At 40.1% G+C, this 15,587-nt stretch overlaps 1 long non-coding RNA gene across 1 annotated transcript; it reads left to right on the top strand.

The window, feature by feature from the left end:
- The first annotated feature begins 290 nt into the window (after positions 1–290).
- Positions 291–14,579, top strand: LOC116273649. Its single transcript, XR_004181952.1, has 2 exons — positions 291–2,803; positions 11,887–14,579. It is a non-coding gene; the product is annotated as an uncharacterized LOC116273649 (long non-coding RNA).
- Positions 14,580–15,587: the final 1,008 nt, after the last annotated feature.

Below are 15,587 nucleotides of genomic sequence, written 5' to 3' on the forward strand. Positions count from 1 at the left end.
GATCTTCTGAGTAATGTTTTAAATGCAATCAATCGGCTATTAAATATACACTGTCCCATATGGTACCCACTAGCCACAGGTGCCCATAGAGTGCTTAAGTGCAGCTTATCCCAACTGAGATGTTTTAGAATAAAATATGCACCAAAAAGTTTTCAAAATATGTCATGAATATTTTTTATGATGATAACACATTGAATAATGATATTTTGGATAAACTAGATAAAATATATTACTAAAATTAATTTTCAGTTTGTTTTCATCCTGTTTAGTGTAGCTACTAGAATATTTAAAATGTTACATGTAGTTTGCCACATATTTGGACAGCACTGAAAATAATTCGTTTTATAACCTTGGATTTTTCTCATGCCAATTTTCTTAAGGGGAAAATTCTCAGAACATAGCCATAACTTGCAACTGTGAATAAAAGGTGGGGTTTAAAAGGGATCACTTAATTTAACATTTGATCAGTTGAGTGTTTAATATATTCTGGATGCAGTACTCGATGGATTGACTCTTGACCCCAAAGAGTTCACAGTCAAGAAGAGGAATTAGACCATCATGCATATAATTAATTAAAAATGTCAGTCTTCTTCACTGTCCCCAAACCTGCAAAATAATAGAACTCTTCAAATGTCTAAAAATCTATTCTAGGTAAAAGCATTCTAAAACATCAAGTTCAGATCACAGATGTCTGTGTGATACCTAGAAGGTGCACAGGAATTGCCATGTAATGCATAGTCTCCCAAATCAAAAACAATAATAAAGTCACAAAACATTCTTCTAAAATTGTGTTTGCATAACTTTTTTAAGGAGAGGAAGAAGTCACTCTTTTTTATTGTCATGTGACTTGGATAGAGGCAAGGGACAGATTGTTCCAATGACCTCTTACTTCACCAAGTCCATACTAAAGAATGCATGTAACTAAATGGAATTGAAGTATGCATTCATGAAGGCCTATTGATATTAATCTGACCTTCTAAAAATTGGCAAGTTTTGACAAGTGAGTTGCGCAATTTCTATTCCTATCTAGCTAAAGGATGAAATAAATTACACACACACACACACACACATCACCCCTGGCTTGGGTCCCTGGAAGCTAAGCTTATGCTACATGATGTCTCTCCTGGACTCCAGATGATTGAGCTGAGCTGCAGAACTATCTCATTCTTTTAAATAACTACATGATCTCTCACTGCATGTATGTACCATACTTTATTTAACCAGCACCATATTAAAGGATATTTAAAGTCTTTACAGACATTTTTTTTTTCAATATAAACAGTGCTGCAATGAACACCTTTGAACACATGAACACGCATGTTAGATACATTTCTGGAATAGGAGTGCTTGAGTTAAATGGTGCATGTGCTTTTAATTTTGCCACATATTGGCAAAATACCCACATGAGAAGGCTTACAATTTGTGTTCTCATCAACAATGTATGGAAGAAGAAAGGCATTTTAAGGTACATGTATTTGTGCCAGATGAAGAGATAGTTTTACATAAAGCATAAATAACCTATAGAAAAATCCTGCAAGGCTACATTAAATAAAAAGAGGCTAAATTTAGTGTAACTATTTCACTCATCTGTTAAATTTTGTAATAAGGAATTTAAAACTATACAATAAATACCACTAAACATAAAAAACCCTCTTATTTAAGGGAAAATATCAAAATGTTAAGAAGGAAGAAAAAGCATATATAGTAAAAGAGGGAGACAGAAAAAGGAAAGAGATCTATAGAAAGATGTCATACAATGAGTTTGACACCAGTAAATCTCAGTGAAAATGAGGAGACTAGTTTTTCTACCAAGGAACACTCACTTTCTGGGCCTTTCGTGAATTATGCATTTGTGCTGTTCTGTATCCTCAGGTGTGGCAGGTTGCCATATTGGACTTAATTCTTCAACTCTCTCTTTATCTGTACCTTTCACATAGCCTTATCATGGGCAGAGTCTACTTCCCTGTCCCTTGACTTTGGATTGGCTATATGACTTGCTTTAGCCAATGGCATGCGTGCATAGGTACCATTGGGACAGTTCTGAGCTTAGGCCATGAGAGTCTTCATATGGGCTATTTGTTCTCTTGTGCCCCCACCATCACTTTGAGAAAAACAAGCCCCTGAGTACCCTTCTGGTCCAAGGAAGATGGCAGACTCAGGAAGGGGACCTGAAGCCATATCAGCTGAGCCCAGGCTAAATCAGCCAACCCCCAACTGACCTGCAGATGCGTGAGCTAGCCCAGCCAAGATCAGCAGAGCCACCCCAGCTGAGCCCAGCCTAGATGAGTCAACTTTCATCCAACCTGCAGACTACATGAACAATGAGAAATGATTGTTATTTAAAGCCACTGAGTTTTGGGGCAGTTTGTTACAGCTCATTAATATATCAGACAATCAAAAGGATGGGTTTGACCAAAGTTTTCAAGGTCCTCCCTTCATTCAACAAATATTTATTAAGTACCCACTATGTGCAGGCACTAAGCTAGGTTCTGGGGATGCAGTGAAGAACAAGATAGACTAGGTCTTTGCTTTTATAGACTTGAGCCAAGTAAAGAGAAGACAACATAGATAAGCATGATATGATTAATATATATGACTGGCTGCCGCTTTCGGTTACTTGTACGGTGAAGTTTTCTTAGAAAAAGTGACATTTCAATCCAGATTTGCCTGACAAGGAGGAGCCAGTTCTAAGTTCCAGGGGTGGAATGCTCCAGAAAGATAGAACAATTAGAGCAAGGGCCCTGAGTGGGGAAGAACTTAGTGCATTCAAGATACAGGAAGGAGGCCAGTGTGGCTAATCATGGTGAGCCTGCCCTTGAAATACTGTCTTGCTCCTTTTAGATAGTTAGTGCCTCTTTGTATTTGGGAAAAATGTGCTTGCTTCAGTTGGCAAGAAGTCTGTGTCAATTGTAACTTCACTATTCTAAACTTGGCTTGGACTTCAAATAAAAATGAAAACCCAGCCTCACTCTATTCTCATTTAAAACACATCTACTGCTCACTCCAATCTTTAGTAATAAATGAGCACAAATGAAGTAAAGCAACTAACAGTTGAGGTAATAGCCAAGAGAGGATGCAGACAAGGCTTCAATCACCAGGTTCAACACTCAGAGAAGCAATAGCAGATTGATAGAGTGAGAGAGAAAGAGAGAGAGAGAAAGAGACAGGAAGAGGGAGAGAGGGGAGAGAGAGAGAGAGAGAGAGAGAAAAGAGAAAGAAAGAAAGAAAGAAAGAAAGAAAGAAAGAAAGAAAGAAAGAAAGAAAGAAAGAAAGAAAGAAAGAGAGAGAAGGAAATAAAAAGATGCATTGTGACATTCCCCCCTCTCCAAACCCCCAGAAATTAGCTCCATTTAGATACTGGAAAAGAGGACAGTTCACCTGGCAGCTCTCTGTTTATTATTCTGTGACCTTGGGTAGATTATCTAGCTTCCATGTGCTTTAGATTTATTTATGAAATGACAGTGGTAATAACTAACCAATCACAGGTTGCTATGAAGGGTTAAATACAATAATATGGTTCTAAGTCTTTATAAACCATGAAGGGCCACTTAATTGTGAAGCACCCTAATTATTTATTAAAGATGCCAAGTCCTTCCCCGGGCTGGATTGCTTTCTATCCCTAATGGGCAGAAAACCTGGAGTATAATATTTTGATACATAACATTTAAAAATATATAAGCCACATGCTATTATTGTCCAAGTGATAACACCATTTTATGATTATTAATCCAACAATAAATTCTCCAAAGACTCCTAGGGATATAACTTTGTCTTTCTCATGACTTTTCTGTGGATATCCATGGAAGCACAGCAAAGAGTTTTCGCCTCTAAATATTCTTATATGGAAATTGTGATTACATTCCATTACATATCAGCAATGAGAAGTCTAAAATACACAAAATACACACCATTTATCTTTGGACTATATTAATATTTTATTTAGGCGATGGTCTGACATCTGAGCCCAGAATAAATATTTTAGAAATCTCTTTAATGTCTCAAAAATCCTTTAATTGATCCTTCTTTTGGCTAGTCTCTTTCTTCAGTGTTAAACTTTGAACTCCTGAGTTACAATTAGCAGCATACACTGCCGTCCTTATAAACAGAGGGAGGTAAGTTTCATATACCCAAATGTTCAGTCTAGCAGCATCCACCACAGTACTGGCTGCTGCTAGGACCCAGAGGTTGTGATTAAGAGTTCATTCATGCTGTCAGTGGCACCACTGGAACTGAATTGCATCTCCTGGCCTTTGGCTTTCAGATTTATAAAACTACGAAAGCCATATTCATTTCCTTCATTGGCTTGCCCTAAGAAGCTAACACGAGTGTTGCCGGCCCATTCAAAAATGCATAACATAAATGTCAAAGCCCCATTCTGAATGATGTTTTTCTTGTAGAAATTGTTTTTCCTAAGCTGATTCTAATAACGCAGCCAACTATCTGGCACATCTAGGGTAAACAGAGAGAAGAGGACCCAGTATTTAGATTTATCAATAAGTAAATGTAAGACTAATGATGTTTCACATTATGTGAGTACTTCCTACTTTGTCAGGAGATCTGTCACAGGATTCCTGTAGCGAGCTTTCCTGAAGCATTTGAAATGTGATTTGATTTATGGAAAATATTGTGTAGGGAAGATACCTGATAAATACATTTTGGATGATAGGATGAATAAATAAACAAGCGGATGGTTGGATGGGTAGGTGAGAAGATAGACGAATCAATGAATGAATTAGCAAATGAAATAAATGAATTGGACTTTTGGAAGATTTTCTAAATTGTCAGAAGGGAAAGGGGACGTTTACTAGCTATGAGTTCATTCATGCCTAAGTGAGGCCCTTGCCTAGTCTGTGGCATTCCAAAATGCAAGCATGAATATGGAATCAAATAAATATTTTTCAAATGTCAGTGTACCTGGGGTGAAGAGACAAAGAGATGATGGCTGTCAAGGTAACAAATTTACATATTTATTTCAGACTGTATTAAATTAAAAAGCGATGTCCATCAAAATTACCTAAGCCAAAGTTATTGTTGATCCTCTCCACATTGTTAAATTCTGTAGTCATTCTGACACCCCACACCATTTACCCAGCAGTAGCATTTAGGGTGGATGACAACTTGCACCTTTTTTTTTTTTTTTTTTGAGATGAGGTCTCACGCTGTACCACTCAGGCTGAAGTCCAGTGGCATGATCACAGCTCACTGCAGCCTTGACCTCCTGGGCTCAGGTGATCCTCTGATCTCAGCCTCCCAAGTAGCTGGGACTACAGGTGTATGCCATTACACAAGGCTAATTTTTGTATATTTTGTAGAGATGGGCTTTGCCATGTTGTCCAGGCTGGTCTCCAACCCCTGGGTTTAAGCAATCTGCCTGTCTCAGCCTCACAAAGTGCTGGGATTATAGGCATGGGCCATCATGCCCGGCTGCACCTTCTTGATACACGGTCCTCCCTTGGCTTCCAGAAGTCTTTTTTTTTTTTTTTTTCATTTATAATTTTAATAAATTAAAAATGGAGATTGAATTATGTCACATGTCTTTTCAGCATCCATAGACATAATTATATAATTGTATTCTTTTGTTGTTGTTATCTGCTATTTTATCTTTTTTTTTAATTTATTTATTATTATTATACTGTAAGTTGTAGGGTACATGTGCATAACGTGCAGGTTTGTTACATATGTATACTTGTGCCTTATTGGTGTGCTGCACCCATCAACTCGTCATTTACATCAGGTATAACTCCCAATGCAATCCCTCCCCCCTCCCCCCTCCCCATGATAGGCCCCAGTGTGTGATGTTCCCCTTCCTGAGTCCAAGTGATCTCATTGTTCAGTTCCCACCTATGAGTGAGAACATGCGGTGTTTGGTTTTCTGTTCTTGTGATAGTTTGCTAAGAATGATGGATTCCAGCTGCATCCATGTCCCTACAAAGGACACAAACTCATCCTTTTTTATGGCTGCATAGTATTCCATGGTGTATATGTGCCACATTTTCTTAATCCAATCTGTCACTGATGGACATTTGGGTTGATTCCAAGTCTTTGCTATTGTCAGAAGTCTTAATTGTCATGGTTTCATGAGAAAGTTTGCTTCTTCCAAGAACTCCCATCAACAGAGGCATGTGCTTTCACTCCAGCCATATTAGACTCCTCACTGTGCCCAGAGATTCTTTGCTATTCCCAACTGTAGTGCCTTTGCTTCTACTAATTATTCTGCTCAGAGTGATCTCCACATTCCTTTCTTCCTAGTGAAACTGCGTTCATGCTTTGAGACCTGAAATTGCTAGTTCTTTATCCCAAAGCCTTTTAGGAATTCTCTTCCCATCCTCCAGGCTCTGTCCTCTACTTGGTTTCTGCCTCTATGTAGCAGCAGTGATAACAGGAGTGATCTGAACAATTATAGGAGGGATGGGAACAGTAAGAGGAGTAATAAAATGGGGAGGAAGAGAAGCAGATAGGTTTAGTGAACATTTACTATTACTAGATGCTGGGCTAATTCTTTCAGATTCATTATTTTACTGAATCCTCACAAGGGCAGTTATTATCGTCACTTTATAGAGGACACACCTGAGGCTTTGAGAGGGTGTTTGGATTACCTGAGATTATCCAGTTAAAGTGTGGAGGTGAGTTGTGAAACCCAGGCCTAACTCTGTCCAAAGTCAAAATGCAAAACCACCAGCATTTGGTATGGATGATCACTTGCAACTTTTTTTTTTTTCAAAGTCTCACCCTGTCACTCAGGCTAGAGTGCAGTGGTCATTCTGATACCCCACACTATTTACCCACCAGCAGCATTTGGTGTGATCACCGCGTGATGCTGCCCCATAACACTGTGTTAGATTTGTTGGTGTCTCTATATCCCCCATCTCCTCACTGAGGGCAAGGAAGTGTCTCTATAGTTCCAATGTTTGGTTAGTACTGAGTGTTTAGGGCATGTTTTTTAACTAAATGAAAGAAGGTGGCATATTTTCTAGAGTAAGAATGGACTTGTGATGATCTCTGCTGAGCCTTTGTACACAATCATGGAGGTAGCCAGTAAAAGCCTGGTGGGCTCTGTCTTAACTGGACCTACCCGTCCCAAAATGGGGATGGGAATTGGGTGGGAGTCATTTTAGTGTGAAATCAGACTGCTTCCATGGTCAAGAGGCCCTTCCACGCTGGGTATTTCACAATTTCTTGGCCTTACTTCTGGCTGCCTGATATACTTAGTTGGATGTTTACATAGCAGAGTTTACTCTAGCAGAGAATGAATGAGTATGTCCTCTCTGTGGCAAGCAGTTGAACTTATTAAGACTGACACCAGTCAGATTTGATCTCAGTGGCTCTTTCACCTCGTGGTAGCCCCTTGAAAAATCTTATTTACTCAAGATGAGCCCTGGCTTTCAACTGTTATTGGAGGACATCCTTCAATTCACTCTCAATGAACAGTGGGGATAGCTCAGTCCTTGCTCACATTCCTGCCCCCTTTCCCTACTTGTCCTCATCAAAGCCCACTCAAGACTGCCACCACCATATTTTCATTGCATTTATTGCTCCTATATGCTCCCTCAGATCTCCCCGTCTCTTTATAGCCAAGTAATGTATGCCCTTTGGTTAGGTCACACTCTAAATAAGGACAACACCATTAAGTCAGAACGTTGTACACTTGTAGAGTGCCTTGTGACTTATCAAATGTCTTTTTACCCATTATGTTAATTGCAGTTTTCTAGTATGGGTGCACCACACTTTCTCTTGGAGCAAAACTCTTAAGTCAGCTTAATTTTTTTCAAATTCAGAAGATGAGAAGCATGCAGGATATTATTAAAATAAATCTTTCATTTTATGTTTTACCAAAGGTACTTGGTATCTATTAAATAGCGGTAAGTTGACTCAGCACAAGGACTACAGAGACAACTGTAATAGTATCCCTGCTCCCAGGTGCCCCTGCTTTGGAGCCCAGATAAAAATAAATAAACAAACACTTGCAAAGGCTGGGGAAAGTGGAAACACACGAGAAAACACAGGAATGGGGAAACATCGCTGCTAGGGTTGACCAAGAGGATGTAAATCATTAAGAAGGAGTATTCCATACACAAATACCAGAAAGAGGTCCTTTTTAAATTACAGCAATACATGTTCAATGCCTACCACATTTCAGGCACGGAGGATATGACAGTGGGTATGACAAACGTCCTTGCTCTCAAGGAGATCATAGTCTAGTGGAAAGACAAGCAAACAGATCAATCCAGTAGAAGCTTTAGAAAGCTGTGATCCTTTTAGACTTGTGCCACTGAACCATGACACCCTCCCACTCCAGGCTGACCTTGTCACTGCCATGTACTTGTCTTCTGGTCACTCCTTCTCATCCATCAGAGATGTGGGCATCTGACTCATGGACTGCCTCTTCAATCGAGATAATGCTTTTTATGTGGCAATCTATCTGCATCCCTGCCTCTCAGATTCTGACATCCTCATCTCCAGTAAGCACCTCTTCTATTTGCTCTCTGTCCCCTACTGGGAGGTTACATCCTGGACTCTGATCACTCAACACTTCTCCATGGCCATAAGCCTGAATTTTAGCCTTAGGTTCTGACTATGGACTCCTCTCCTACTATTTTCTTTGACTACATCCTCTAAGACTCTTCATTGACTTCCCAGGGACCGCTGATCCCTTGAGCAGAAGTGGGATGTATTCTGCCTCCCCAAATACTCAAGGGCAAAAGACTTTGCCACCATTTCCTGTCAAAGTGCTTAATGTAGTAGGTGTTCATTCGAAATTCATCCAGTTTTGTTGATGTTTACAGAGTACCTGCTAAGTGCCTGGCACAGGTGGACCAGGCAGGCAAGGCAACTGTAGTCACTTTTACAGCCTGCTGGTGACTACACTTCTGAATCCATTGTCCAGAGGTCATCTCTGAAAAAACTAATAAGAAACTGTTCTTAAAAGTTTTTAGAAGCTCAATCTTCTTGGCCAATTCTCCCCAGGCTCCAAAGAGAAAAATCAGGATCCATCCTATAATAATTCCACAATTGTTTGATTCTTTTCTACTAAGAACCACTAGGATGAACTAGCTGAGAAATGCCTTTGCCAGCACCATCTATTTTAGGTAGATCTTCTTTGCTCTGCTTGTAGCAGTTTTTTATACTTGATACTTTGCTCAAAACTCCTCAAATTCCCACTGGAATTAGAGGACTTACCCCACCTCCAGGGGCCTTTCAAATGATAATGGAAGTCAAATGTATTTCTGAAGCTAGGCCAGGAAAACCCAGCAGCTTTGAAAGCATAAGCACATGGTCTTTATAGTGACTGAGTAATATTAGGGCACCAAATAATTATTTCAAAATAAGGGGAAAAGTAGTACGTTTTTATGCCATTCTTTTAGAAGAGGATCCATGATGAAGAAATAGGTCTGAGTATGAGTTTCCATTGTCAGGATACTACAGCAGCCAGAGTGGTCTGTTCAAAGTTTCAAAACCCAGTGACTCAGACCTCTACCCTTATGGTCAAATCCAGTCTTGAATGAGGCCAGGGAGGGTCTGTATGATCTGACCCAGAGTGGCCTCCCTCCTGCTCATCACACATTAGCCATGATGGTAGCTTCCTGGTTTCTTTCACAGGGCCAAGCTGACTTTTGTTTTCAGGGCCTTTGAACTTGCTCTTTTCGTGCTTGGAACCCTCTTCCTCCAGATTCTTCTATTACTGGCTTCTTCCTGCCAAATGGGCCTCATCACCCAATATAGTTACTCCTAGCCTTAATAATTCTCTATGCATGGTCCAGTTTGTGTGAATGCTTAGCATACAACTTGAAATTATCTGTTGGCTTATTTATTTCCGTTATTATTTCCAGCCCCCTTTAGAGTGTAAGCCCCTTGAGAGCAGAGAGCAGACTTGGTCATTACTGTATAATCAGAGTATAGAACAGTCCCTGGACATAGTTGACACATGGTACATATGTTTTGAGTAAATGATTTGAAAACATTGAATAATTTTTCCATCAAAGGGCCTTCCCAAGCCACAGCATTTAATCCATACATAAATGTGGTGTATGAAGCAATTAATCAAAAACTTTGCTTATCATGCACCACCAATGGCCAATATGGAATGCTCACAACTCTAAGGAACATTAGTCTTCCCAGGCACCGTCCAGACACTCTTTTGGCACAGGTGATTCTGGGGTGCAATTAGTCGGCAAGAACAGCACCAGCTACCCTGCAGTCTCCACTTACAAACAAGCACAGTGCTGGCGGGGTTCCTGGGAGGGCAGAGGCTGGCAAAGAGCCTACTCTTTGGACTGCATACTGATCATTAGAAAATTGGGTAAATGAGGATGTTCCCTGTAGAAAACAGAGATGGTGGTGAAGGGGCAATGGAGGATAATTTCGCTGATAATAGACTGAAGAACTGTTGATATTGGCAGAAAGAAAACAACACGTTTTTACAGTTTGAAACATTCAGTCTTTAGCCAAATATCCAGGCAGATTATGATTTATATGGACATGGTTGTGCAAACCCCAGAGGGAAATGCATTGTATGAAAATATATGTATACATTTCAACAATGTACTTGAGGCACCACATGCATGCACCTTGCTGAAATTTTATGTGCATACTCTGCTGCGTGGCTGGAAAAAAAAAAAAAAAACAACCCCGCCCTTGCAAACGTACCGTGTGCATTTTACATCTTTTCTAGTGGCTAATGTAAACACACCTTAAGTGATCATAAACGCTTGGATTAACATCAGTCAAGATATCTTGAGCACATATGAATTTAAATGGCTCTGTTGATTACATTTCCACTTAGAGTTGGGAACCTGACATATTAAAAGAGACCAGAATTCAGAAAAGCAAGATTTTTTTCCTGCGTGTCCCAAGAATCTGGTTACAATGTCTAAAAAATAATATCTGAATTTTAAAAGTAATTACTAGCACTTATGGAGGAGAGGACTTACTATACACAAGGCATTTTGTATACATAATGTTGTTTTATCTTCACAATAACCCTCTGAAGGGTTTTATAAATGAGGACAGAGTCATCTTGGGTGAAGTCACAGATTTCACCCAAGATCACACAGCTAGTGAGGTTGGAACTGATTCCAGCCCAGGCAGTCTGACTCACGAGCCCACATTCTTAGTTATTCCATCCCACTGCCTCTTCAAATCCTAGACTACCTTTAGCTACTTGAAGATTCACAAACACCTGCACACTCTGTGTCTCAGATTGTTAATAGTGCCTTGTTTCAAAAGCTAAAGCAACATCATTACTAACACTTGTCTTTGCAAAAACTCAGAGCAGGCTCAAGCTTAGGTTTGTAATGATATAATTCTCATTCTTAGGCAGAAAAGCAGAACGTCCATGAAATGACAGCTCAAGGGCATGGAGCATTTCTCCATTTATTTATTCATTCACTTGTTCAGTCAACAAAAGCCTAATACGTGTAATTTACTAAATGCTGAGGATATAAAGGTAATGAAGCGAGTTTACATTTTAACATCAAATATGTGTTAACCCATCAACAAATTAAAATCTTAAGAGGGTAATAAAAGGCATAAAGGGAAATGCATGGTACTAGGGGATTCCTGGTCCTGTTTAGGGGGCATGGAAAACCTCCCTGCGGATGACAGGGGAGCTAAGAGCTGAAGGCAAAGGTGGAGTTGAGGGTTGGGGAAGGGAACAGCCCCAGGAAAGGTCCTTGAGCAGGAGAAATCCCAGCCTGTTGCAAAACCTTAAGGAAAGTAGGAGTGGCCAAAGTGCAGGGAGACAGGTCAAGTGAGGGCAAGGCAAGGCTGGGAAGAAGTGGGCAGCCAGCATCCCAGTGCCAGCACTTTCCCTAGAGTCGCTTATCTGAGGCTTCCAACTACCCTTCAAGGTAGGTACTATTATGCTTTTTTTTTTTTTCTTTTTTTCAGAGAAGAAACATGCCATTTAGAGTGAGGAACTCAATTTTACCTATGGTCACACAGTCAGTAAATGAAGGATTCGAAACCAGACACTCTAGCTCTGAGCCTCCACTACTGACAACTGGGCTACACTGCCAGGACACAAGGAACTCAAGACATTGCAGAAGTTTGTCTTCAGAGCCTGGGCTGCTAATCACGGTCCTGTGTTGCCTCATGGCTAATTCTAGGTGCCATGTAGGAATGTGTTGCTCCTCACTGGGAAGAGGATGTACTGACTTGGCTAAGGGAGCCTTGCCCTCATTGGGGTTTGAAAGACACGAAAGACATGCTGCTGACACAGTGCCTGGAGAATAAATGACTTCAGAGGTCTTTGCACACTCTGCTCACCCTCTGACCCTGATGCCAATGTCATAGGAAGATCAATCAGACATGAGCAGAGTGACTGTGACTTTCCCTGGTCCTTGGCAAGTTACCTTGTGTGCATGGAGCAGTTCTCATTATCCCTATTTTTCTGGTAGGAGGAGCAACATCTCAGATGTTTTCCAATTGGAAACCAGATTCAAACAGAAAGATTATTCCAAACATAAACAATATGGCTCAACTGGGGATTTTTTTTTCCCTCAAGAAGTATGTGTTTTTCCCAAATCTTTTTTCACTATGTGGCCTGCCAACATTTTGCTTGTATAACAAGGAAACTGGGTCCCTGCTTAGAGTCTGATGCTTGAGATGACAGTGACTTCTGCCAACCACCTTTGCCAAAGATATTCTATTAGTCTTGGTTGTTTATGGTCTAAGGGAGAGCTCCCTTCATGGGCATCTGGCAAGGGAGAGGGGTAAGAAACAAACAAAAATTAGAGCATGCTACTTTTGCTGTCATCTGGCACCCAGAACCTATCATGTAGGCAGCCCCTGGCATCATATTTGGGCAGAGATTGGCATCCCATTGGCTAGAGGGCTGGAAGCCAATGCCTCTCTTCCATCACCATCTCATTCTTCTCTCTCTCCCTTCTCTCTTTCTCTCTCTCTCTCTTTTTTTTTTTTTTTTTTTTTTTTGGTACCAGTAGACCACCAGCTGGACTTTCAGGCCAGTGCTTAAATTTCTTCTTTTGTTTCTGCAGATAAGAAATACATATATATTTTCACATGAGTGGCCTCTGGCTCTTTCTGGTAGGAAGCTTCCTCCGGCTACAGACACCTCAAAGCACCTGGCCCAGAGTCTCATGCTAAGCTGAGCCTCCTTTTTAGCACTTAGCAGAAACATTCTTGAACTTGCCTCTTGGACTTTGGAGCATCTAACTGCTGTTGGCCTGTTTCTATGACGCTCCCTGGTGAGAAGAGTTTGTCTTTTCCTTTGCACCACCAAGCCCCTGCCTGGGCTAAAATGGTGCAGAGTTATGGTGCTTTCCTCTGCTGCATGTTACAGCAGAGGCCCTCACCCCTTCCTTTGGCCAGGGCTGTCATTGGGGACCTCAAAGCCTCAGCTTTGTTTCTCATGTCTGCTGATCTGACAATATTCAGAAGTGTAGATGCTCTCTACTTCGGTGGTAAGACTACATCACCTTAAATGGATAAAGTTAACTTTAAAAAAATTCCTTGTTTTTCTCTTCCTCCCATTTCTGACCATTTCTTCTCTAGGTACAAAGGGGTTAAGAGTGGGGATGAGGGGTACTGGCAAGGACAAAACTGTTCCAATGTCCTTTTCCTCCCCCTTCCAGGCTTCTGAGTCTCCCTGTTCTTCCTTAAAAATTTCCCAGAGGGGGCTGAGCCCATTGCCTCTTATCAAAGTAAGGAGGGGAGAATTCCTGCTTGATAGTTAACTCAGTTTAAGAGATGCTCCCTTGCAATTCCGAAACATGTATTCAAGTAAACATGAAGCTCTGTCCAAATATAGGCCATATTTTGGGATCGGGATATCGTCCCTGCTGTCTGGTTATTTAGACTTCAATCGTGTTAGAAATATATCTAATTGGGTCACTTTACTCTCACCTTCCACTGCTGAACCAAGGGAATAAGGCAGATCTTGGAAGACATTGTATGGCTCTGTGGTGAGTTTAATTCTGGGTCTAATCAGTTTAGGTTAATACTTAGTATAACAAAATATTTGCAAGAGCAAATACCTCTTGCTCCCAGGAAGCTAATGGAGTACAGAATTAAGATTCTGTCAAGTTACACACTTCTTTGGCTGACAAGTTTCCTGCCCTTTAATGCTAAGGGGTAGACATTACATTGCAGGGTACAAATAAGTTGTTACAAAGCTGATTCTGGCACTTGAACTAAGGAATCACATTCATAATTTTAAGTCATGCTTGTCTATGTGTGTTTGTAACTTTTAATTAAAAATAAAGCTAAATAAAGTGAAAAGACAACCTATAGAATGGGAAAAAATATGTGCAATTGGAAACCAAATTAGAACATATTTCTAATGCCTGGTTAAGAGTTTAATATCCAGAATAAAGAACTCCTGTAACTCAACAATAAGAAGACAATCTAATTAAAAAATGGGCAAAAGACTTAAACAGGTATTTACCCAAAGAACATAGACAAATGGCCAAAAAACACACAAGATAGTATAACATCATTATTACTCATTAGGGAAATGCAAATCAAAATTCCAATGAGACACCACTTTACACCTACTAGGATAGCTAAAATTAAAAAAAAAAAAAAAGGAGATGTTGACTAGAATGTGGAAAAATTGGAACCACTGTGCATTACTGGTGGGAATGTAAAAGAGTGCAGCCACTGTGGAAAAGAGTTTGATGATTCTTCAGAAAGCTAAACAAAGAATTACATTATGACACAGACATGTTATTACTGGGCATATATTTAAAATAACTAAAAGTAGGGACTCAGATATTTGTGCGCCAATGTTCATTGCAGCATTATATACAATTGCCAAAAATTGAAAACAACCCAAGTGTCCATCAACAGATGAGTGGATAAACAAAATGTGGCATGTCTATACAATGGAATATTATTCAGCTGTAAAAAGAAACAAAGTTCTGAAACATGCTAAAACAAGGATAAGCCTTGAAAACATTATGCTAAGTGAAATACACCAGACACAAAAGAACAAATGTTAGATGACTCCTAGATATTTATAAGAAATATCTAGACTGGTAAATTCATAGAGACATAAAATAAAATAGAGGTTATCAGGGACTGTGGGGAGGAATAAATGGTGAGTTATTGCTTAATGGATTCAGAGATTCTATTTGGGTGGATGAGAAAGTTTTGGAAATAGAAAGTGCTGAAGGTAGTACAACATTGTGAATGTACCTAATACCACTGAATTGTATGCTTAAAAATGATTAAAATGGGCTGGGTGTGGTGGCTCACACCTGTAATCTCAGCACTTTGGGAGGTAGAGGCAGGTAGATCACGAAGTCAAAAGATCAAGACCATCCTAGCCAACACAGGGAAACCCTATCTCTACTAAAAATACAAAAATTAGCTGGGCATAGTGGCGTGCACCTGTAGTCCCAGCTACTCGGGAGGCTGAGGCAGGAGAATTGCTTGAACCAGGGAAGTGGAGGTTGCAGTGAGCCGAGATCACGCCACTGCACTCCAGCCTGGCAACAGAGTGAGACTCAATCTCAAAAAAAAAAAAAGAGATTAAAATGGTAAATTGTGTTATATATATTTTGCTGTAATGAAAAACATCATGAGAAAAAAAATAAGACAAAATAAAGCTGAGCAAATATTTTCAC

The sequence above is a fragment of the Papio anubis genome, chromosome 2 (assembly GCF_008728515.1).
Source record: "Papio anubis isolate 15944 chromosome 2, Panubis1.0, whole genome shotgun sequence".
In the NCBI taxonomy this organism is placed as follows: domain Eukaryota; kingdom Metazoa; phylum Chordata; class Mammalia; order Primates; family Cercopithecidae; genus Papio; species Papio anubis.